Source organism: Protopterus annectens, chromosome 1.part1 (genome assembly GCF_019279795.1).
Source record: "Protopterus annectens isolate FY-2018-M chromosome 1.part1, PAN1.0, whole genome shotgun sequence".
Lineage (NCBI taxonomy): Eukaryota > Metazoa > Chordata > Ceratodontiformes > Protopteridae > Protopterus > Protopterus annectens.
In genome coordinates this window covers 1,511,976,930-1,512,003,056 of record NC_056726.1, presented here as the reverse complement: position 1 = coordinate 1,512,003,056, position 26,127 = coordinate 1,511,976,930, and the positions used below count along the sequence as shown (strand labels likewise).

At 41.6% G+C, this 26,127-nt stretch overlaps 1 protein-coding gene across 6 annotated transcripts in view; it reads right to left on the bottom strand.

The window, feature by feature from the left end:
• The window catches only part of ADGRB2 (adhesion G protein-coupled receptor B2), a 5,411,420-nt gene that overhangs the window by 4,219,632 nt on the left and 1,165,661 nt on the right, over positions 1 to 26,127 (bottom strand). The window lies entirely within an intron of this gene.

The following is a 26,127-nucleotide window of genomic DNA, read 5'->3' as shown; positions in this document are numbered from 1 at the left end:
TAGTACTAGGATAACTGCCCTTGTGGGCCATTTTCAGACTAGCCAATTACCCCATGTAAGAATCAAACCCTGCACCTTATGTTTGTAAAGGAAACACCTTAACCATTATGCCAACCTCCCACTCATCATTCACTACATCAGTAATCATTATATCATCATTCACTGTATCAGTAATCATTATATCATCATTCACTACATCAGTAATCATTATATCATCATTCACTATATCAGTAATAATTATATCATCATTCACTACATGAGTAATCATTAAATAATCATTCATTCTATCAGTAATCTATATATCATCATTCACTATATCAGTAATCATATCATAATTAACTGTATCAGTAATCACTATGTCATCATTTTCTCTATCAGTAATCATTACATCATCATTGACTATATCACTAATCATTATATCATCATTCACTATATCAGTAATCATTATATCCTCATTCACTACATCAGTAATTATTATATCAACATTCACTATATCAGTAATCATATCATACTTTTCTACATCAGTAATAATTTTATAATCATTCACGGTATCTGTAATCATTATATCAGCATTTGATATATCAGTAGTCATTATATCGTCCTTCACTACATAAATAATCATTATATCATCATTCACTATAGCTGTAATTATGTCATCATTCACTAGATTAGTAATCATTATATCATCATTAACTACATCAGTAATCATTATATCATCATTCACTACATCAGTAGTCATTATACCGTAATTCACTATATCACTAATCATTATATCATCATTCACTGTATGAGTAATCATTATATCAACATTCACTATATCACTAATCATTATATCGAAATTCTCTATATCAGTAATCGTTATATCATCATTCACTATATCAGTAATAATTATATCATCATTCAATATGTCAGTAGTTATATCATCATTCACTACATCAGCAATTATATCATCATTCACTGTATCAGTAATCCTTATATCATCATTCCTTATATCACTAATCATTATAACATCATTCATTACATCAGTAATCATTATATCATCATTCACGGTATTAGAAATCATTATATCATCATTCACTACGTCAATAATCATTATATCATCATTCGCTATATCAGTAATCATTATATCATCAATCACTATATCAGTAATCATATAATCATTCACTACGTCAGTAAAGAATTATATCATTATTTACTGCATCAGTAATCATTATATAATCATTCCCTATATCAGCAATCATTAGTTCATCATTCACTGCATCAGTAATCATTATATCAACATTTGCTATATCAGTAATCATTAAATCATCATTCCCCTGTATCAGTAATCATTATGTCATAATTCACTGTATCATTAATCATTATATCATAATTCACTATATCAGTAATCATTATAGCATCATTCACTGTATCAGTAATCATTATATCATCATTCACTATATCACTAATCATTATATATTCATTCAATACATCAGTAATCATTATATCACCATTCACTAAATCAGTAATCATTATGTCATCATTCACTACAGGCTCTAATCATTATATCATCATTCACTATATCAGTAATAATATCATCATTCACTTCATCAGTAATCATTCAATCATTCACTACATCAGTAATCATTATATCATGATTGACTATATCAGTAATCATTATATCATCATTCACTGCATCAGTAATCATTATGTCCTCATTCACTTTATCAGTAATCTTTATGTCATCATTCACTATATCAGTAATCATTATATCATTCACTATATCAGCAATCATTATATCATCATTCATAGCTTCATAGGTTCATAGGTTGGTACTAGGCTATCAGCCCTAGGGCCTATACAAGCCTAGCCATAACAATTCTCTGGCTATTTCTTCCCACACTATTTACTTCCCTGGACCCCTGTCTAGCAGGGCGACTGATGTGATCCCCGGGGTGAATTTCCTTTCTCCCATCCAATCGTCAAGGTTCCTTTTGAAGAGGGCCAAAGATGCACTCTGCTTGACATGTATGGGCAATCTATTCCAGAGTCTGGAGACTCTCTCGACCAGGAACCTATCCCTCCAGCATGTTTTGTTTATTGTGATGACAAGGTTTAGATCTCTTGAGCGTGTGGCTTTGAGGGATTGGGATTTCTTTAAGTGTAGCATGTCTAACAGCTCTGGGTTTGACATGGCCTTGTATGTTAAGCAGAGATTGCCTCTGAGTAGACGATATGCACAGAGTACAGCTGGAGATTTTTAAGGCGGTCAGCGTAGGGCATCTGCTTTAGGTCTGTGATTCTTTTAGTGAGGTATTTCTGTGGCCTTTCCTTTTCTTGCAGATGTCTTGAGAGGTACATACCAAATGGGGCGTTGTATTCTATAATGGGTCTAATGAGGGATGAGTACTGTGGGACAATGACCTCCTTTTTTTTCTGGATGAAAAAGCCCTTAGTGATGAGGTGTGCCACATAGAAGGATTTCTTGACTGTTGTGGTGATGTGGTTATCGAAGGTGAGACCACTGTCCACCTGTGTCACTACATCAGTAATCATTATACCCACATTCCCTATATCAGCAATCATTATATCATCATTTACTATATCAGTAATCATTATATCCTCATTCCCTGTATCAGTAATCATTATATCATCATTCACTATATCAGTAATCATTATATCCTCATTCACTGTATCAGTAATCATTATATCATCATTCACTACATCAGTGATCATTATATCATCATTCACTGTATCAGTAATCATTATATCTTCATTCACTGTTTCAGTAAACATTATATCATCATTCACTATAACAGTAATTATATCATCATTCACTACATCAGTAATCATTATATCATTCACTGTATCAGTAATCATTATATCATCATTCACTACATCTGTAATCATATGATCATTGACTGTATCTGTAATCACTACATTATCATTCCCTATATCAGTAATCATATTATCATTCACTATATTACCAGTAATTACATCATTCACTATATCAGAAATCATTATATCATCATTCACTACATCAGTAATCATTATATCATTATTCACTATATCAGTAATAATTATATCATCATTCTCTGTATCACTAATCATTATATCATCATTCACTATATAATTAATCATTATATCATAATTCACTATATCAGTAATCATTATATCATCATTCACTACATCAGTAATCATTATATCATTGTTCACTGTATCAGTAATCATTATATCATCATTCACTATATCAGTAATCATTATATCATCATTCACTACATTAGTAATAATTATATCATCATTCCCTGTATCAGTAATCATTATATCTTCATTCACTGCTTCAGTAAACGTTATATCATCATACACTACATCAGCAATGATTATACCTTCATTCACTGTATCAGTAACCATTATATCATCATTCACTACATCAGTAACTATTATATCATCATTCACTATATCACTAATCATTATATCATCATCCACTTTATCAGTAATCATTATATTACCATCCACTATATCAGTAATCATTATATTATCATCCACTACTTTAGAAGTCATTATATCATCATTCATTGTATCACTAATTATTATATCATCATTTACTGTATCAGTAATCATTATATCATCATTCTCTATATCACTAATCATTATATCATCATTCACTGTATCAGTAGACATTCTATCATCATTCACTTTATCAGTAATCATTATATCACCATTGCTTACATCACTAATCATTATTTCGTCATTCACTATATCAGTAATCATATTATCATTCACTACATCAGTAATCATTATATCATCATTCACTACATCAGTAATCTTTATATCATCATTCACTATGTGATGACGCTGCCCTGGCCCAGCAATCAAGGAGCCTCAATCCTCACCACTAACACCAGGGAGGTCATCTCCTAGAAGAGGAAAGGATAATTAATACACACAGTAAAGTAAAATTTCCCTTAAGTGCACACAGATATCATAGTCAGTCTGGGGCTGACTCCTCCCTTGCTCACCAGGTCCCCAATAAGACTCCCCACTGGCACAGCTATACAGTCCAGGTCTCAGCTTAACTGGGCAAGCTAAATCCTGTAGTACCCTCTCTGTCCAACTAGTGCTTCATGTCTTTGCCCAAGTAGCTGACACAACGCACACACTTTGAGATAAGTATTTATAGAACTTCACAGACACTCCTGGGAAAGCCTGGCACAGATTCTCCAGCTGTGCACCTTTACCCAGACTATACAATAGTAATTACTGCCACCACCCAGTAAATAATATCAGCTACTAAAAGGCCCTTAAAAGGGTGTCCAGTTATTACTGTGCAATATTAATATCCAATGGTAATGTGACTATACAGTCTAAGTAAGGCTTATTGGAAGGACTTAGACAGTAAACTCTATAAATATATAATGTACTCTAAAGCATACTTCATCTCTACACATACCAGCCACAGGTAGAAGGTTTTAAAAGTATTTAATAATAAATAATTAAAACGCAAGACAAATCTACTACACCACAGATCATACAGAAACTTAAAATAATACAGTAGGACAGGTCTGGTTTCAAAGAAAAATACCTAATTAATCTTTACTAGCTTCAACTATACCTATAAGATATCACAGTGCTACAAACTTACATGTCAGCATAAGCAAAGTGCTGATAAGTTAGGTGTCCAGATCAAAATGTGCCAGGTCTCTTGTGAGAAATAGTATTTAGACATTACTAACAAACATGTCTCTAAGGCCCTCCCAAAATTACATCATTTTTGACACTTAGGTTTTCCCAGTATTCATATTACATCATCTTAACACCTGGTCTGAGTTCTCAGGCCACAAACTGCATTATATAGCAATCAAACATCTCCTCAGAAACTTACAATGATACAAGACATTTCACATGTGTATGCTAACAGAAACTAAAGCAATAAAAGCACCTTCCACATCTAAATTCTGGTCATAAACTTTAGCCTTAAAACAATGGGCATGAAATCATTATCCAGCCACCCTCGGGCCAAATTCTAACTTGAAAGGATACAACATGCTTCACTGGGCCAGTAGAGTGCAATGTTGTCACATATTTTGCAGTTCCACATTTCACAGTGTCTTGTTACATTTAAAAACACAAGCCTGTATTTTACATTTATTTATACAGTTGATAGAATTATATATTAAATTCTATTTGACTAGGCTGTCAGCCTTCACCCTCTCTCCCCAGTTGTTACCCCCCCCCCCGGGGAACTCAATCAGCAAGTTTTTCAAGTGCCCCTTGAGAAACATCGCTTGAGAATGTCAAATTTATCTGGGTGTACCTCACCCCATTCCCTGTCCTGATAGCCCATCTGCATTGACATTGCTACTCCCACTGCGGTGCTGCACTGACATATCATATGCTTGCAACCCCAGACTCCATCCTAGCAACTTGGCATCTTGCTGACTGGCTCTGTTTAACAATTTTAGAGGGTTGTGATCTGTCATCACAGTGAATTTTCTTCCATACAGATAAAGCTGAAGTTTTTGTAGTGTCCACATTATGGCTAGACATTCCTTTTCTACCGCTGCATAGCATTCCACTCTGGGTTGGAGCCTACAACTGAGATAAACCACTGGGTGCTCTTCTCCCTCTGAAGAAATACAGCCCCCACCCTATAGTTTGAAGCATCCACCTGCACAACAAAGTCTTTGCTGTAGTCTGGACTGGCTAACACAAGGGGTCCTCCCAAAGCTTCCTTAAGCTTCTGAAATGCCTGCTCACATGCTAGGGTCCACACTACCTTATCTGGCCTGTTCTTCCTTATCAGGTCTGTGAGGGGAGCAGCTATGGTACTATAACTAGGAACAAACTTTCTGTAGTACCCTGCTGTCCCTAAAAATGCCCTGACCTGATTTTGGTAACAGGTGCAGGCCATGCCTGAATAGCTTCCATTTTTGCAGGTTCTGGCCTTATCTTACTACTCCCCACTCTATGTCCTAGGTAGGAGACCTCTGCCATTCCCACCTGACATTTTCTCGGCTTAGTGGTCAACCCTGCCCTCTATAGTCTGCCCAGCACCTCCCTGACATGCTGAAGGTGCTCTTGCCAGGAATGGCTGTAGATAGCAATATCATCCATGTAAGCAAAGGCAAACCCTCCTGCTCCTACTAAGATATGATCTACCAGCCTCTGGAAAGTTGCTGGGGCATTCTTCATCCCAAATGGCATCTTTGTGAACTCATACAAGCCAAAAGAAGTCACAAAGGCTGACTTCTCTCTAGCACTGGGAGTCAAGGGCACCTGCCAGTAACCCTTGGTAAGATCAATGGTTGTAAGTTGCTTAGCCCCACCCAGCTGCTCTAGGGCCTCATCTGTCCTAGGCATGGGGTAAGCATCCAAATCTGTGTGACTATTTAATTTCCTGTATCCACACAAAACCTGGTGCTGCTATCCTTTTTTGGCACCAACGCCACTGGTGAGGCCCAGGGACTGTTGGACTCTTTAATCACCCCTAGTTCCAACATCTCCTGTACCTCCTCCCTCAGAGTCTGTTTGACTCTCTCAGTCACCCTATAAGGGGCCTGCCTTATAGGCCTTTGGGGTCCTGTATCCACCTGGTACTGCACCAGGTGGGTGCTCCCTGGTTTCCCAGTGAACATGTCCCCAAATTCCTGCAACACTGCTTGGATTTCTCGAACTTGGGTAGGAGATAGCTGCTGGGACATTGCTACCCCTTCCACTGAGGTGTCAGCCCGAGCCTCACTGAGGAGATCACTCCCAAGATCTCTCTCAGACTCCTCCTGCAATCCACTGCAAATGCTCGGCACAAGGGCCTCCCTATCATGGTAAGGTTTCATCATGTTAACATGGTACAATTTGTGCTCCTGCCATCTGCCTAGCACTTCCACCATGTAGTTAACATCACATACCTTTCTTACCACCTTGTAGGGCCCCTCCCAAGCTGCTTGCAACTTATTGTGTCTGACAGGAATGAGAACCATCACCTGCTGCCCTACAGCATACTCTCTAGCTCAAGCATTCCTGTCATATCACACCTTTTTCTGTTGTTGGGCTTCTGCCAGGTTCTCCTGGGCCAGACCCATGAGTTCCCTGAGCCTTGTCCTGAGGTTCAGGACATATGCCACAACAGACTCCTTGTGAAACTCACACTCACCTTCCCACTCATCTCAAATTAAATCTAGAGGTCTCTACACCCTATGCCCATACATCAACTCAAAGGGTGAAAAACCTGTGGATTCCTGCAAAATCTCTCTCTAAGCAAACAACAAATGAGGCAAATATTTGTCCCATTCCCTCTTAAACTGATCTTCAAATTCCCGTAGCATGGACTTGATTGTAGAGTTTAACTTCTCCACAAGACTATTAGTCTGGGGATGGTAGGGGGTGGTCTTCATGTGCTTCACCCCACAGGACTTTCACAGACAAGCCAGCAGGTCTGACATAAAATTGGCACCTCTGTCAGACAGTATTTTCTTTGGGAAACCTACCCTGTTAAAAATCTCTAGCAAAGCATTTGCCACCTTCTTTGCCTCAATGGAGGACAAAGCCACTGCATCAGGGTATCGTGTAGCATAATCTACAATCACTAGGATATACTTTTTTCCCTGTGGAACTTGGGATACTCAGAGGACCCACAATATCTATAGCTACCCTCTGAAATGGCTCCTCAATCACATGTAAAGGCATCAAAGGAGCTCTCACCACGTCTCCTGCCTTGCCTACCTTTTGGCACTGCTCACAGGTCCTGCAGTACCCTGTTACATCTCTGGAAATTCCAGGCCAATAAAAATTTTGCATAATACATCTCTTTGTATGTTTTATGCCCATATGACCTGCAAAGGGAATATCATGGGCTATGGCTAGAAGCGCCAGAGGGTAAGCTCTTCATGGGCTATGGCTAGAAGCGCCAGAGGGTAAGCTCTAGGCACTACCAACTGCTGTACTCTCTCACCTTCTAGCCCTCCCTCATGGGTCCACTCTCTGTACAGTGACCCTTTATCCCTGTATACAGATTCCCCCTTCCCTTGAGAATCAGGTGCCTCCCAAGCTACCTGCCTCAGGCCTTGCAATGTAGGGTCTGAGAGCTGAGCCTGTCTCAAGTCTCTCCTTGTAACCCTTCCCAGCTCTCCTTCCACAGGAAGTCTGGCATCCTCTGACAGCGGTGCCTCACTGTCAGCCTGGGTACTACTACTCACCTCTACCTTTGCAGTTACCCTGTCCAAGGGGAACATCAGTACCCGCAAGCAGCTGTGGCTTACATTCAGTCTCACTGCTACAGCATAGCTCACTCCCTGAAGTAACCATCTCCTTGGTTTTTTTATCAAAATAGTGTAATTATCATTCATAGGTTCATAGGTTCATAGGTAGGTACTAGGCTATTGGCCCTAGGGCCTATATAAGCCTAGCCAAAGGTATCCTGGCTTTCGCCACCCAAGAAAATTATTTTCCTGTGCAACTGTTGAGCAGAGCCACAGAAGTGATCCCTGGGGTGAATTTCCTATCTCCCATCCAATCATCAAGATTTTTCTTGAAGAGTGCTAATGAGGAGCTTTGTTTGATATAGATAGGTAGTTTGGTCCAGAGTATGGGAAGTCTCTGGGACAGGAATCTATCCCTCCAGCATGTTCTGTTTATTGTGGTGATGAGGTTTAGGTCCCTAGAGCGTGTAGCTCATAGGGGTTGGGATTTCTTTAAGTGGAGCATGTCTAAAAGCTCTGGGTTTGACATAGCTTTGTGTGTTAGGCAGAGATCACCTCTGAGTAGGCAATATGCAACGGAGTAAAGCTGCAGTTTTTTGAGACGGTCTGCATAGGGCATATCTTTGAGGCCAGTAATTTTTTTGAGAGGTATTTCTGTGGCCTTTCCAGTTGTTGTAGATGTCTTGTGAGGTACATACCAAAAGGGACATTGTACTCTATAATGGGTCTAATGAGTGACGAGTAGAGGGGAACAATGACCTCTTTTTTCCTGGATGAGAAACCTTTTGTGATGAGATGTGCCACATAGAAGGATTTTCTGACTACTGTGGCAATGTGATTATCAAAGGAGAGACTACTGTCCACCTGTGTCCCAAGGTCTCTTGTCACACTTTCAGTGTTAAGTAGACTACCACCTATGTGGTAGTTCATGGGTACTGAGTTTTTACCAAAAGGGATGACAATGCACTTTTTGGCATTGAGCTCGAGGCCATAGCTTTGACACCAGGCATCTGTCTCAGCAAGGCCCTTGTGTAGGATGTCCACATCTTTTGGAGTTTTGATTATGGCTCCTAGTTTGCAGTCATCTGCGAACTTCATTAACCAAAGACCTTCTGTGTTGGCCTGTACTTCAGAGAAGTACATACCAAACAGGGGAGGACCCAGGACTGAACGTTGTGGTACTCCACTTGTCACTGGTCTGAAGTTGGATTTGGAGTCTGCTACTTTCACAATGTGGGTTCTGTCAGTGAACCAGTTGGCAACCCATCTTGTGACATAGGGATTTATACCTAGTTTAGTGAGTTTATCTATAATTCCAGAGTGGGGGATGGTGTTGAAAGCCTTGGTGAGATCTGGATAGGCTGTGTGAACCACCTTACCCTCATCTACGGCTTTGGTGACTGCTTCAAAGAAGTCTATCAGGTTTAGGAGACATGATCTGCCTTTTACAAACCTGAACTGGGTGGGGTCCTGAGTTTGGAGATTACCAATGTCAATGTTTATAAGTTCCATGATGATACGCTCCATAGCCTTGCAGACCAGGCTCGTTAGGCTAATGGGGCGGTAGTTTCTGGGGTCTGTGGTGGCTCCCCCTTTGTGGAGTGGGATAACTGACACTGTGTGCCATTCAGTGGGCACACAGCCTGAGGTGAGGCTATGATTGAACATGGTACTTAGTTGGGGTGCCAGTTTGTTCTGTAGTTCATGCAGAACACAGCCTGGGATGTCATCAGGTCCCATGGATGCTGTGTTCTTGGCTTTGGATAGTGTGTTTTTACCTGTGCAGCCATGATTACAGGAACTTTGCATTCTTCTGGTATAGAGATGGGCCCTTTAGGGGGTGAGAGTGGGGTAAAGTTAGCACTGAATCTATCCGCCAGGATGTTGGCAATATCTGTTGGTTCTGTATATTTAGTGCCATTGTGCTGTAATTCAGAGCAGATCTGAGTGTTGCCATTGAGATTCTTGACATAGCTATAGAATGCTTTGTGGTTGTCTTTAGAGTCAGTGGTGATTTTGTTTTCATAACTAGCTTTGGAGGATTTTATGATGGATCTCAGCTTCATACTGAAGCTGATCAGGGAGTTTCTCCAATCATGGGATTTTACTCTTTTTTGCAACAGTTTCTTTCTTCCGTTGTAGAGTTTGTTTATGGCAGGGGACCACCAGATTGGCTTCCTTTTTTTGGAGGAAAGCATCTTGGTTCTGTTAGGGATTGCACAATCCATGCACTCATGTAAGTGCTTATAAAGTGCATTTGTGTAGGATTCAGCAGTCATACCTCTATTGTCCGTCAGCATGGGTGTCGTGAAGTTTGCCACTTCTGTCTTAAGAAGCATGAAGTTGGCTTTGGAGAAATTTTTTACTGTGGTTTCCCTAATGGGGTATGGGGGAGGGATGTGGATGTCTAGGGTGATTAGCTTATGGTCGGATCTGACCAACGAGGAATTGACCTCTGATGTTGAGCACCGGTTGCCCATGTTGGTAATAACCAGGTCTAGGATATTGCTGCCCCTGGTGGGGGTGTGGATAAGTTGATCCATGGCACTGGAATTTATGAATTCCAGAAAACATTGAGCACAAGAGTTGGTACATGAGTAGTTTTCCCAGTTAATGGTAGGGTAGTTGAAATTGCCCATTATTAGGGTGTTAGCTTGTACCCTAATATTTTCCACTGTATTAAGAAATGAGGAGTGGGAATCCTGGGGCATGGTGGGGGATCTGTAGCAAGCTACAATTTGGATTGCGGTCTTGCCCAGAGTTAGTTGCACTTGGATAATCTCGGATGCTTTATGCTGAGCAACTAGCCTGGAGGTGTGGATATCCTTAATGAATATGGACACGCCTCCAGATTTAGTGTTTCGGTCCAGGTTAGGTGGCCGAAAGATGTGGTATGAATTATAGCCTGGTAATGCAGGGGTACTCTCTGGAACCTTGAACCAGGTCTCTGTCACTGCACAGATGTCGATGTTCTCCATTTTAAGGAGTGCCTCGAGAGAGTGCATTTTGAGGTTTAGACTTCTAGCATTGAGTAGCAATACCCTCAGATTCTTCTTGCCTGTACCTGTTAGGGTGGTGAATTTGTCATTTGAACCTTGCCTAAAAAAGGCACTATAGGGGTGGCTAGAGCCTTAGCCAGTACCCGAAATCCCAGGGGCGACAGGTGCAGGCCATCTCTGGCAAAGCATCGTGGCTTGTCGATCATGTCATCCCAGGCAGACAGATACTGGATCTCCCTAGAATGACACCAGAAGCTTAGCCATTTGTTGAAGTCAATCATTTTGTCCTTGTACTGTGGTATCATTCTGGGTGATGGCAGGATGCTACTCAGGGCTAGGGTCATACTTGCCTGGGCTACAAGATTGGACAGCTCCTCCATGTCCCTTTTCATGTAGTCCAAGGAGGTACATCTCAGGTCATTCACACCAACATGGACAATGACAGAGTCATATTTGTACTTGTTGTGGAGTGACCTGAGTGCATGCGTTATGTGGTGGATCCTGGCACCTGACAGGCAGCTGACAGTAACTTTCTCCTTGTTTAGCCTGGTGAGTGGAACATCAGTGTGCCTGACTACAGAGTCACCTATGACTAGAGTGTTGGGTACGTTGTTATGCCTTATGGGCTGTGGTTGAGTGGCACACTGAGTTTGTGGGCTATGTGTCATTTGGGTTATGTTGGGGGGTGGAGGTTGCTTGTGTTTCTGGTTTGGAGGTCCCTGTTGCTTGGGCAGGTTTTTACTGAGAGCCTCCGCGAATGTAGGTGTGTGTTTTGTGTTTCTATGTGTGTGTTTTGGTGGTGTAGGTTTTGAGGGACTATGTGCTGAGTGTGGTGTGGTGTAAGTGTTTACCTTCTTTTCTTGACTGTCTAGTCCAGTCTTGGGTGAAGAGTGCTTTGCTTCCAGTTTGGCTATATAAGTGCATCTCTCACAGGTTGTAGTGTTGGGTGGTAGGAGGAGAGGGTTGTCTGTGTACATGAGGCAATTACTGCATTGCCCCAAGATGCCCAGATTCATCAGGTAGACAGGAGAAAACACCGGGGGCTGACCCTTAGACATGCCTGGATAGGTGCTTATTTGTTAAGTACTAGAAATTGTTTTCCTCTAGACAGTGAAGAAAGTTGAGTGCTGTAGTAATTTGTAGCTTATTTAGTGCTTACAATACGTTCTGAACAAGTACTGAAACAAAAAACTGGCTAGTTCTAAGAAACAAAATTAAGCTAGAAGGCTTCCCTCCAACACAGAAAGGCTTGGGCCCTAGAGGCCTACAAATAGCTCTGGACACAGCAAATCTATATCCAGGCTAGACTACCCACAGGAAAGGCAGGAAACAAGCTTAGAAAAAAGTTTTTTTTTTTTTTTTTTTTTTTTTAGTGGAAAGAGAGAAAGGAGTAGCAGAAACTAAGCTGATTGGCCTTCTCAAATGTTCTCCCTGTACTGATTAGAATGAGGTAATGACACTAGACTGGGAGGAGGGTCCCAGATCAAATTTACACTAGGGGTGGGCAACTACATCAGTAATCATTATATTATCATTCACTATATCAGTAATCATTATATCATCACTTTCCATTAAGACTCTAGTCGTTTGAGCTACCTACCATTATATTTACCTTTTTCCTTTGTCTTCTTACCCTTTTTTAATTTCTCCTAAGTCTTTTGGGTTTCTAGTACCATGATGGGAATGGACCCCATTCGTAAGAACAAAGTACAATTAAAGTTCATGAAATTAGTATTGTTTCAGTCTTTGATGTCAGCCAAAAGTGTGCTTTGCAGCACCTGCAATATGCCCAGTAATCGTTCCTTCTGTAATTCGTACGTGGTTACATGTACTGGAAACATATCTAAATATGACTGCAAATTAGTTTTTATAAGACCCGTTGCTCCAACTTGTATTGGAACTGTTGGGGTATCTTTCTTCCACATCACTCTCATTTTTGCCTGCAAATCCGGATATTTTATGACTTTATTTATTTATTTTATTTCACATTTGTTTACCAGGAAAGTCTGACTGGACATATGTTCTTTTTCAGCGGAGGCCCGTAGAGAAAAGCTCCAGTAATGAGTAGCAAACACATTGATAAAGTTAATACAAGGAAATTTTAGCATGCAAAATTATCAATAGTGCAATAATAGGCAAAACAGTACTTTAAATGTTGCAATAACATAACATGTGGCATATGGATTTAGATAAAGATGAAGCCAAGCTACAATATCAGCGGGCAAAAAGAATGATGTTCTTTGTGCCTCTCTGTACACAGGACACTGTAGTCACTGGGTGCGGCGATTTCAATGATCAACGCTACTTTTGTTTTCTTTTCTTGGACCACTATATCCGGTTTTCTAGCAACTATCTTTTGAACTGTCATTATTGGGTGATCCCATGTGATGTAAACATAATTTTCTATGATGCTTTGGGCTCATGTTTCTAGTGTTTTTCAGGAACTTCAATACAATCATGTTTACACAATTCCCAGTGCAACAGTCTTGCCACATTATTATGCCTTTCAGTATACAATCCTTCTGCCATTAGTAAGTCACAACCAGCAACAAGGTGTGCGGCTGTTTCCCATTCTGGTTTACAAAACCTACATTTGTCTGTTTCTCTCACATGTTCAATGGACTTTTATAAACCAATGTGTACATAGCCCACTATCTTGGGCCACCAGTATTAACCTTTCATTTCATGGTTTGAATTCCCATCTTCTTAACCATTCCTGCTTTCAATCCTTATCAGCATGAGCTTCTTCCAGATGTTTCCTATACTTGCAACTATATTTATGCATTTTCCACATTTCTTGCCTTGTCATCGGGTCCTTCACCTTATATTCTTTCTTTTGTCTTTTGGCACATTCAGTTGCTGCCTGGTTTTTATCTACTTCTGGTTTGATTTCCATTCCTGCTTGATGCCAATATGTTTCTGCTAGATTAGAGAAGTCATCTTAGATTTGTTTTCCTTATGTTTCAAAACTTTCACTACATTTGGGTCTTGTGAGGTCAGCAGATATGTGTACAGTCCCATGATTGTGCATCTATATGTGTAATCAATTTCATTGTGGTCCATACTTAGAAAGCTAGACAGCAAGTTGTCAAAACTTTTTCAGATGACATAAGAATGCCATTTGGTTTTGATAAATGTGCAAAAGCAACCTTTAAAACAGGGAAACTGCAGCACCCAGAAAACATCAGTTTGGGACAAGGAATCGGCTAAATATTTGGGAATTGATGAAGGATCAACAATAAAACATGAACAAATGTGAATAAAACATAGCAAGGAATACTTTAGAATACTTATATTAATCCTGAAAACAGCATTGGCATCTAGGAACAAAATCCAAGCTATAAACCAATTTGGTCTTCATGTCCTAACTTACAGTTTTGGAGTGATTGACTGGCCTCAAAATGTGTTGGATAGATTAGAGAGGAAAACAAGATGGTTACTTCATGCTCACCAAATGAGTTATAAAGATCATTGCATACCAAGGTTATATGTTTCCTGTTTGCTCCATGACTTGGGTCACATTCCAGCAGAAATGCACACATGGAATTGCAAGATTAGCAAACTTTAGGGTATCCTCCCTGGTGTCTTAACCAACAAAAGTGCTGATATGAGTAATACGTTTGCTAGCTTTGACTTCTTTAACACCACAATGACTTCATCAATATGTATCCTATTGCAAGTGATAATACGAGTATTGCCAGTGCTAAATGTGCTCTCTTACTTAGTGTCATGAGAAACTCATTTAGGAATGATTATTACTATTTCAATGTATTGCATGCTAAAGCTCTATGTAACCTATTCCAAGAAGTTATATTTTCTTCTGCAGTTTTACTATGCTTCTACTGAAAATGCAGAAGGTTTACTTGTTAATACCTACTCACTGATGTATATATGTACCAATGTAGACTAATATTCACTGATTTTGCTTGTTAATACTTACTGTTGTATATGTGTAACAATCTGGAGATTTTCTCCCCAGGCATCCGCTGAAAATGGACCTGTGTCCAATCAGACTTTTCCGGTTAACAAATGAAAAATAAATAAAATAAATTTAACCAGTCCATATGATTGGCTTCCTAGTGTCTCCACTAAAAAGTATCTGCTGACCTAGTGGCGCTACCCCAGTCAACAAAGCGTGCATGCATCCATAAATAAACAAACAAACAAACAAACAATTAATTAATTAATTAATTAATTAATTAATTAGTTATAAATGAATCGCCTCTTCTGCTTGTCAGAGTGGAGTCACAATCCCTGTGTTTATTGTCTCACTCTCATGATACAGGAATGACTGTTGTATATCTGGATTATAGCCTTCACTACTGAATCCTTTAGTACAGCTCACACCCTTCACTACTGAATCCTTTAGTACAGCTCACACCCTACACTACTGAATCCTTTAGTACAGCTCACACCCTACACTACTGAATCCTTTAGTACAGCTCACACCCTACACTACTGAATCCTTTAGTACAGCTCACACCCTACACTACTGAATCCTTTAGTACAGCTCACACCCTACACTACTGAATCCTTTAGTACAGCTCACACCCTACACTACTGAATCCTTTAGTACAGCTCACACCCTTCACTACTGAATCCTTTAGTACAGCTCACACCCTACACTACTGAATCCTTTAGTACAGCTCACACCCTACACTACTGAATCCTTTAGTACAGCTCACACCCTACACTACTGAATCCTTTAGTACAGCTCACACCCTTCACTACTGAATCCTTTATAACAGCTTACACCCTACACTACTGAATCCTTTAGTACAGCTCACACCCTACACTACTGAATCCTTTAGTACAGCTCACACCCTACACTACTGAATCCTTTAGTACAGCTCACACCCTACACTACTGAATCCTTTAGTACAGCTCACACCCTACACTACTGAATCCTTTAGTACAGCTCACACCCCACACTACTGAATCCTTTAGTACAGCTCACACCCTACACTACTGAATCCTTTAGTACAGCTCACACCCTACACTACTGAATCCTTTAGTACAGCTCACACCCTACACTACTGAATCCTTTAGTACAGCTCACACCCTTCACTACTGAATCCTTTAGTACAGCTCACACCCTACACTACTGAATCCTTTAGTACAGATCACACCCTTCACTACTGAATCCTTTAGTACAGATCACACCCTACACTACTGAATCCTTTAGTACAGCTCACACCCTACACTACTGAATCCTTTAGTACAGCTCACACCCTACACTACTGAATCCTTTAGTACAGCTCACACCCTACACTACTGAATCCTTTAGTACAGCTCACACCCTACACTACTGAATCCTTTAGTACAGCTCACACCCTACACTACTGAATCCTTTAGTACAGCTCACACCCTACACTACTGAATCCTTTAGTACAGCTCACACCCTACACTACTGAATCCTTTAGTACAGCTCACACCCTACACTACTGAATCCTTTAGTACAGCTCACACCCTACACTACTGAATCCTTTAGTACAGCTCACACCCTACACTACTGAATCCTTTAGTACAGCTCACACCCTACACTACTGAATCCTTTAGTACAGCTCACACCCTACACTACTGAATCCTTTAGTACAGCTCACACCCTACACTACTGAATCCTTTAGTACAGCTCACACCCTACACTACTGAATCCTTTAGTACAGCTCACACCCTACACTACTGAATCCTTTAGTACAGCTCACACCCTACACTACTGAATCCTTTAGTACAGCTCACACCCTACACTACTGAATCCTTTAGTACAGCTCACACCCTACACTACTGAATCCTTTAGTACAGCTCACACCCTACACTACTGAATCCTTTAGTACAGCTCACACCCTACACTACTGAATCCTTTAGTACAGCTCACACCCTACACTACTGAATCCTTTAGTACAGCTCACACCCTACACTACTGAATCCTTTAGTACAGCTCACACCCTACACTACTGAATCCTTTAGTACAGCTCACACCCTTCACTACTGAATCCTTTAGTACAGCTCACACCCTACACTACTGAATCCTTTAGTACAGCTCACACCCTACACTACTGAATCCTTTAGTACAGCTCACACCCTACACTACTGAATCCTTTAGTACAGCTCACACCCTACACTACTGAATCCTTTAGTACAGCTCACACCCTACACTACTGAATCCTTTAGTACAGCTCACACCCTACACTACTGAATCCTTTAGTACAGCTCACACCCTACACTACTGAATCCTTTAGTACAGCTCACACCCTACACTACTGAATCCTTTAGTACAGCTCACACCCTACACTACTGAATCCTTTAGTACAGCTCACACCCTACACTACTGAATCCTTTAGTACAGCTCACACCCTACACTACTGAATCCTTTAGTACAGCTCACACCCTACACTACTGAATCCTTTAGTACAGCTCACACCCTACACTACTGAATCCTTTAGTACAGCTCACACCCTACACTACTGAATCCTTTAGTACAGCTCACACCCTACACTACTGAATCCTTTAGTACAGCTCACACCCTACACTACTGAATCCTTTAGTACAGCTCACACCCTACACTACTGAATCCTTTAGTACAGCTCACACCCTACACTACTGAATCCTTTAGTACAGCTCACACCCTACACTACTGAATCCTTTAGTACAGCTCACACCCTACACTACTGAATCCTTTAGTACAGCTCACACCCTACACTACTGAATCCTTTAGTACAGCTCACACCCTACACTACTGAATCCTTTAGTACAGCTCACACCCTACACTACTGAATCCTTTTAGTACAGCTCACACCCTACACTACTGAATCCTTTAGTACAGCTCACACCCTACACTACTGAATCCTTTAGTACAGCTCACACCCTACACTACTGAATCCTTTAGTACAGCTCACACCCTACACTACTGAATCCTTTAGTACAGCTCACACCCTACACTACTGAATCCTTTAGTACAGCTCACACCCTACACTACTGAATCCTTTAGTACAGCTCACACCCTACACTACTGAATCCTTTAGTACAGCTCACACCCTACACTACTGAATCCTTTAGTACAGCTCACACCCTACACTACTGAATCCTTTAGTACAGCTCACACCCTACACTACTGAATCCTTTAGTACAGCTCACACCCTACACTACTGAATCCTTTAGTACAGCTCACACCCTACACTACTGAATCCTTTAGTACAGCTCACACCCTACACTACTGAATCCTTTAGTACAGCTCACACCCTACACTACTGAATCCTTTAGTACAGCTCACACCCTACACTACTGAATCCTTTAGTACAGCTCACACCCTACACTACTGAATCCTTTAGTACAGCTCACACCCTACACTACTGAATCCTTTAGTACAGCTCACACCCTACACTACTGAATCCTTTAGTACAGCTCACACCCTACACTACTGAATCCTTTAGTACAGCTCACACCCTACACTACTGAATCCTTTAGTACAGCTCACACCCTACACTACTGAATCCTTTAGTACAGCTCACACCCTACACTACTGAATCCTTTAGTACAGCTCACACCCTACACTACTGAATCCTTTAGTACAGCTCACACCCTACACTACTGAATCCTTTAGTACAGCTCACACCCTACACTACTGAATCCTTTAGTACAGCTCACACCCTACACTACTGAATCCTTTAGTACAGCTCACACCCTACACTACTGAATCCTTTAGTACAGCTCACACCCTACACTACTGAATCCTTTAGTACAGCTCACACCCTACACTACTGAATCCTTTAGTACAGCTCACACCCTACACTACTGAATCCTTTAGTACAGCTCACACCCTACACTACTGAATCCTTTAGTACAGCTCACACCCTACACTACTGAATCCTTTTAGTACAGCTCACACCCTACACTACTGAATCCTTTAGTACAGCTCACACCCTACACTACTGAATCCTTTAGTACAGCTCACACCCTACACTACTGAATCCTTTAGTACAGCTCACACCCTCCACTACTGAATCCTTTTAGTACAGCTCACACCCTACACTACTGAATCCTTTAGTACAGCTCACACCCTACACTACTGAATCCTTTAGTACAGCTCACACCCTACACTACTGAATCCTTTAGTACAGCTCACACCCTACACTACTGAATCCTTTAGTACAGCTCACACCCTACACTACTGAATCCTTTAGTACAGCTCACACCCTACACTACTGAATCCTTTAGTACAGCTCACACCCTACACTACTGAATCCTTTAGTACAGCTCACACCCTACACTACTGAATCCTTTAGTACAGCTCACACCCTACACTACTGAATCCTTTAGTACAGCTCACACCCTACACTACTGAATCCTTTAGTACAGCTCACACCCTACACTACTGAATCCTTTAGTACAGCTCACACCCTACACTACTGAATCCTTTAGTACAGCTCACACCCTACACTACTGAATCCTTTAGTACAGCTCACACCCTACACTACTGAATCCTTTAGTACAGCTCACACCCTACACTACTGAATCCTTTAGTACAGCTCACACCCTACACTACTGAATCCTTTAGTACAGCTCACACCCTACACTACTGAATCCTTTAGTACAGCTCACACCCTACACTACTGAATCCTTTTAGTACAGCTCACACCCTACACTACTGAATCCTTTAGTACAGCTCACACCCTACACTACTGAATCCTTTAGTACAGCTCACACCCTACACTACTGAATCCTTTAGTACAGCTCACACCCTACACTACTGAATCCTTTAGTACAGCTCACACCCTACACTACTGAATCCTTTAGTACAGCTCACACCCTACACTACTGAATCCTTTAGTACAGCTCACACCCTACACTACTGAATCCTTTAGTACAGCTCACACCCTACACTACTGAATCCTTTAGTACAGCTCACACCCTACACTACTGAATCCTTTAGTACAGCTCACACCCTACACTACTGAATCCTTTAGTACAGCTCACACCCTACACTACTGAATCCTTTAGTACAGCTCACACCCTACACTACTGAATCCTTTAGTACAGCTCACACCCTACACTACTGAATCCTTTAGTACAGCTCACACCCTACACTACTGAATCCTTTAGTACAGCTCACACCCTACACTACTGAATCCTTTAGTACAGCTCACACCCTACACTACTGAATCCTTTAGTACAGCTCACACCCTACACTACTGAATCCTTTAGTACAGCTCACACCCTACACTACTGAATCCTTTTAGTACAGCTCACACCCTACACTACTGAATCCTTTAGTACAGCTCACACCCTACACTACTGAATCCTTTAGTACAGCTCACACCCTACACTACTGAATCCTTTAGTACAGCTCACACCCTACACTACTGAATCCTTTAGTACAGCTCACACCCTACACTACTGAATCCTTTAGTACAGCTCACACCCTACACTACTGAATCCTTTAGTACAGCTCACACCCTACACTACTGAATCCTTTAGTACAGCTCACACCCTACACTACTGAATCCTTTAGTACAGCTCACACCCTACACTACTGAATCCTTTAGTACAGCTCACACCCTACACTACTGAATCCTTTAGTACAGCTCACACCCTACACTACTGAATCCTTTAGTACAGCTCACACCCTACACTACTGAATCCTTTAGTACAGCTCACACCCTACACTACTGAATCCTTTAGTACAGCTCACACCCTACACTACTGAATCCTTTAGTACAGCTCACACCCTACACTACTGAATCCTTTAGTACAGCTCACACCCTACACTACTGAATCCTTTAGTACAGCTCACACCCTACACTACTGAATCCTTTAGTACAGCTCACACCCTACACTACTGAATCCTTTAGTACAGCTCACACCCTACACTACTGAATCCTTTAGTACAGCTCACACCCTACACTACTGAATCCTTTAGTACAGCTCACACCCTACACTACTGAATCCTTTAGTACAGCTCACACCCTACACTACTGAATCCTTTAGTACAGCTCACACCCTACACTACTGAATCCTTTAGTACAGCTCACACCCTACACTACTGAATCCTTTAGTACAGCTCACACCCTACACTACTGAATCCTTTAGTACAGCTCACACCCTACACTACTGAATCCTTTAGTACAGCTCACACCCTACACTACTGAATCCTTTAGTACAGCTCACACCCTACACTACTGAATCCTTTAGTACAGCTCACACCCTACACTACTGAATCCTTTAGTACAGCTCACACCCTACACTACTGAATCCTTTAGTACAGCTCACACCCTACACTACTGAATCCTTTAGTACAGCTCACACCCTACACTACTGAATCCTTTAGTACAGCTCACACCCTACACTACTGAATCCTTTAGTACAGCTCACACCCTACACTACTGAATCCTTTAGTACAGCTCACACCCTACACTACTGAATCCTTTAGTACAGCTCACACCCTACACTACTGAATCCTTTAGTACAGCTCACACCCTACACTACTGAATCCTTTAGTACAGCTCACACCCTACACTACTGAATCCTTTAGTACAGCTCACACCCTACACTACTGAATCCTTTAGTACAGCTCACACCCTACACTACTGAATCCTTTAGTACAGCTCACACCCTACACTACTGAATCCTTTAGTACAGCTCACACCCTACACTACTGAATCCTTTAGTACAGCTCACACCCTACACTACTGAATCCTTTAGTACAGCTCACACCCTACACTACTGAATCCTTTAGTACAGCTCACACCCTACACTACTGAATCCTTTAGTACAGCTCACACCCTACACTACTGAATCCTTTAGTACAGCTCACACCCTACACTACTGAATCCTTTAGTACAGCTCACACCCTACACTACTGAATCCTTTAGTACAGCTCACACCCTACACTACTGAATCCTTTAGTACAGCTCACACCCTACACTACTGAATCCTTTAGTACAGCTCACACCCTACACTACTGAATCCTTTAGTACAGCTCACACCCTACACTACTGAATCCTTTAGTACAGCTCACACCCTACACTACTGAATCCTTTAGTACAGCTCACACCCTACACTACTGAATCCTTTAGTACAGCTCACACCCTACACTACTGAATCCTTTAGTACAGCTCACACCCTACACTACTGAATCCTTTAGTACAGCTCACACCCTACACTACTGAATCCTTTAGTACAGCTCACACCCTACACTACTGAATCCTTTAGTACAGCTCACACCCTACACTACTGAATCCTTTAGTACAGCTCACACCCTACACTACTGAATCCTTTAGTACAGCTCACACCCTACACTACTGAATCCTTTAGTACAGCTCACACCCTACACTACTGAATCCTTTAGTACAGCTCACACCCTACACTACTGAATCCTTTAGTACAGCTCACACCCTACACTACTGAATCCTTTAGTACAGCTCACACCCTACACTACTGAATCCTTTAGTACAGCTCACACCCTACACTACTGAATCCTTTAGTACAGCTCACACCCTACACTACTGAATCCTTTAGTACAGCTCACACCCTACACTACTGAATCCTTTAGTACAGCTCACACCCTACACTACTGAATCCTTTAGTACAGCTCACACCCTACACTACTGAATCCTTTAGTACAGCTCACACCCTACACTACTGAATCCTTTAGTACAGCTCACACCCTACACTACTGAATCCTTTAGTACAGCTCACACCCTACACTACTGAATCCTTTAGTACAGCTCACACCCTACACTACTGAATCCTTTAGTACAGCTCACACCCTACACTACTGAATCCTTTAGTACAGCTCACACCCTACACTACTGAATCCTTTAGTACAGCTCACACCCTACACTACTGAATCCTTTAGTACAGCTCACACCCTACACTACTGAATCCTTTAGTACAGCTCACACCCTACACTACTGAATCCTTTAGTACAGCTCACACCCTACACTACTGAATCCTTTAGTACAGCTCACACCCTACACTACTGAATCCTTTAGTACAGCTCACACCCTACACTACTGAATCCTTTAGTACAGCTCACACCCTACACTACTGAATCCTTTAGTACAGCTCACACCCTACACTACTGAATCCTTTAGTACAGCTCACACCCTACACTACTGAATCCTTTAGTACAGCTCACACCCTACACTACTGAATCCTTTAGTACAGCTCACACCCTACACTACTGAATCCTTTAGTACAGCTCACACCCTACACTACTGAATCCTTTAGTACAGCTCACACCCTACACTACTGAATCCTTTAGTACAGCTCACACCCTACACTACTGAATCCTTTAGTACAGCTCACACCCTACACTACTGAATCCTTTAGTACAGCTCACACCCTACACTACTGAATCCTTTAGTACAGCTCACACCCTACACTACTGAATCCTTTAGTACAGCTCACACCCTACACTACTGAATCCTTTAGTACAGCTCACACCCTACACTACTGAATCCTTTAGTACAGCTCACACCCTTCACTACTGAATCCTTTAGTACAGCTCACACCCTACACTACTGAATCCTTTAGTACAGCTCACACCCTACACTACTGAATCCTTTAGTACAGCTCACACCCTTCACTACTGAATCCTTTAGTACAGCTCACACCCTACACTACTGAATCCTTTAGTACAGCTCACACCCTTCACTACTGAATCCTTTAGTACAGCTCACACCCTACACTACTGAATCCTTTAGTACAGCTCACACCCTACACTACTGAATCCTTTAGTACAGCTCACACCCTACACTACTGAATCCTTTAGTACAGCTCACACCCTACACTACTGAATCCTTTAGTACAGCTCACACCCTACACTACTGAATCCTTTAGTACAGCTCACACCCTACACTACTGAATCCTTTAGTACAGCTCACACCCTTCACTACTGAATCCTTTAGTACAGCTCACACCCTACACTACTGAATCCTTTAGTACAGCTCACACCCTACACTACTGAATCCTTTAGTACAGCTCACACCCTACACTACTGAATCCTTTAGTACAGCTCACACCCTTCACTACTGAATCCTTTAGTACAGCTCACACCCTTCACTACTGAATCCTTTAGTACAGCTCACACCCTACACTACTGAATCCTTTAGTACAGCTCACACCCTACACTACTGAATCCTTTAGTACAGCTCACACCCTACACTACTGAATCCTTTAGTACAGCTCACACCCTTCACTACTGAATCCTTTAGTACAGCTCACACCCTACACTACTGAATCCTTTAGTACAGCTCACACCCTTCACTACTGAATCCTTTAGTACAGCTCACACCCTACACTACTGAATCCTTTAGTACAGTTCACACCCTACACTACTGAATCCTTTAGTACAGCTCACACCCTACACTACTGAATCCTTTAGTACAGCTCACACCCTACACTACTGAATCCTTTAGTACAGCTCACACCCTACACTACTGAATCCTTTAGTACAGCTCACACCCTACACTACTGAATCCTTTAGTACAGCTCACACCCTACACTACTGAATCCTTTAGTACAGCTCACACCCTACACTACTGAATCCTTTAGTACAGCTCACACCCTACACTACTGAATCCTTTAGTACAGCTCACACCCTACACTACTGAATCCTTTAGTACAGCTCACACCCTACACTACTGAATCCTTTAGTACAGCTCACACCCTACACTACTGAATCCTTTAGTACAGCTCACACCCTACACTACTGAATCCTTTAGTACAGCTCACACCCTTCACTACTGAATCCTTTAGTACAGCTCACACCCTACACTACTGAATCCTTTAGTACAGCTCACACCCTACACTACTGAATCCTTTAGTACAGCTCACACCCTACACTACTGAATCCTTTAGTACAGCTCACACCCTTCACTACTGAATCCTTTAGTACAGCTCACACCCTACACTACTGAATCCTTTAGTACAGCTCACACCCTACACTACTGAATCCTTTAGTACAGCTCACACCCTACACTACTGAATCCTTTAGTACAGCTCACACCCTTCACTACTGAATCCTTTAGTACAGCTCACACCCTACACTACTGAATCCTTTAGTACAGCTCACACCCTACACTACTGAATCCTTTAGTACAGCTCACACCCTACACTACTGAATCCTTTAGTACAGCTCACACCCTTCACTACTGAATCCTTTAATACAGCTCACACCCTACACTACTGAATCCTTTAGTACAGCTCACACCCTTCACTACTGAATCCTTTAGTACAGCTCACACCCTACACTACTGAATCCTTTAGTACAGCTCACACCCTTCACTACTGAATCCTTTAGTACAGCTCACACCCTACACTACTGAATCCTTTAGTACAGCTCACACCCTTCACTACTGAATCCTTTAGTACAGCTCACACCCTACACTACTGAATCCTTTAGTACAGCTCACACCCTTCACTACTGAATCCTTTAGTACAGCTCACACCCTACACTACTGAATCCTTTAGTACAGCTCACACCCTACACTACTGAATCCTTTAGTACAGCTCACACCCTACACTACTGAATCCTTTAGTACAGCTCACACCCTACACTACTGAATCCTTTAGTACAGCTCACACCCTACACTACTGAATCCTTTAGTACAGCTCACACCCTACACTACTGAATCCTTTAGTACAGCTCACACCCTACACTACTGAATCCTTTAGTACAGCTCACACCCTACACTACTGAATCCTGTAGTACAGCTCACACCCTTCACTACTGAATCCTTTAGTACAGCTCACACCCTACACTACTGAATCCTTTAATACAGCTCACACCCTACACTACTGAATCCTTTAGTACAGCTCACACCCTTCACTACTGAATCCTTTAGTACAGCTCACACCCTACACTACTGAATCCTTTAGTACAGCTCACACCCTTCACTACTGAATCCTTTAGTACAGCTCACACCCTACACTACTGAATCCTTTAGTACAGC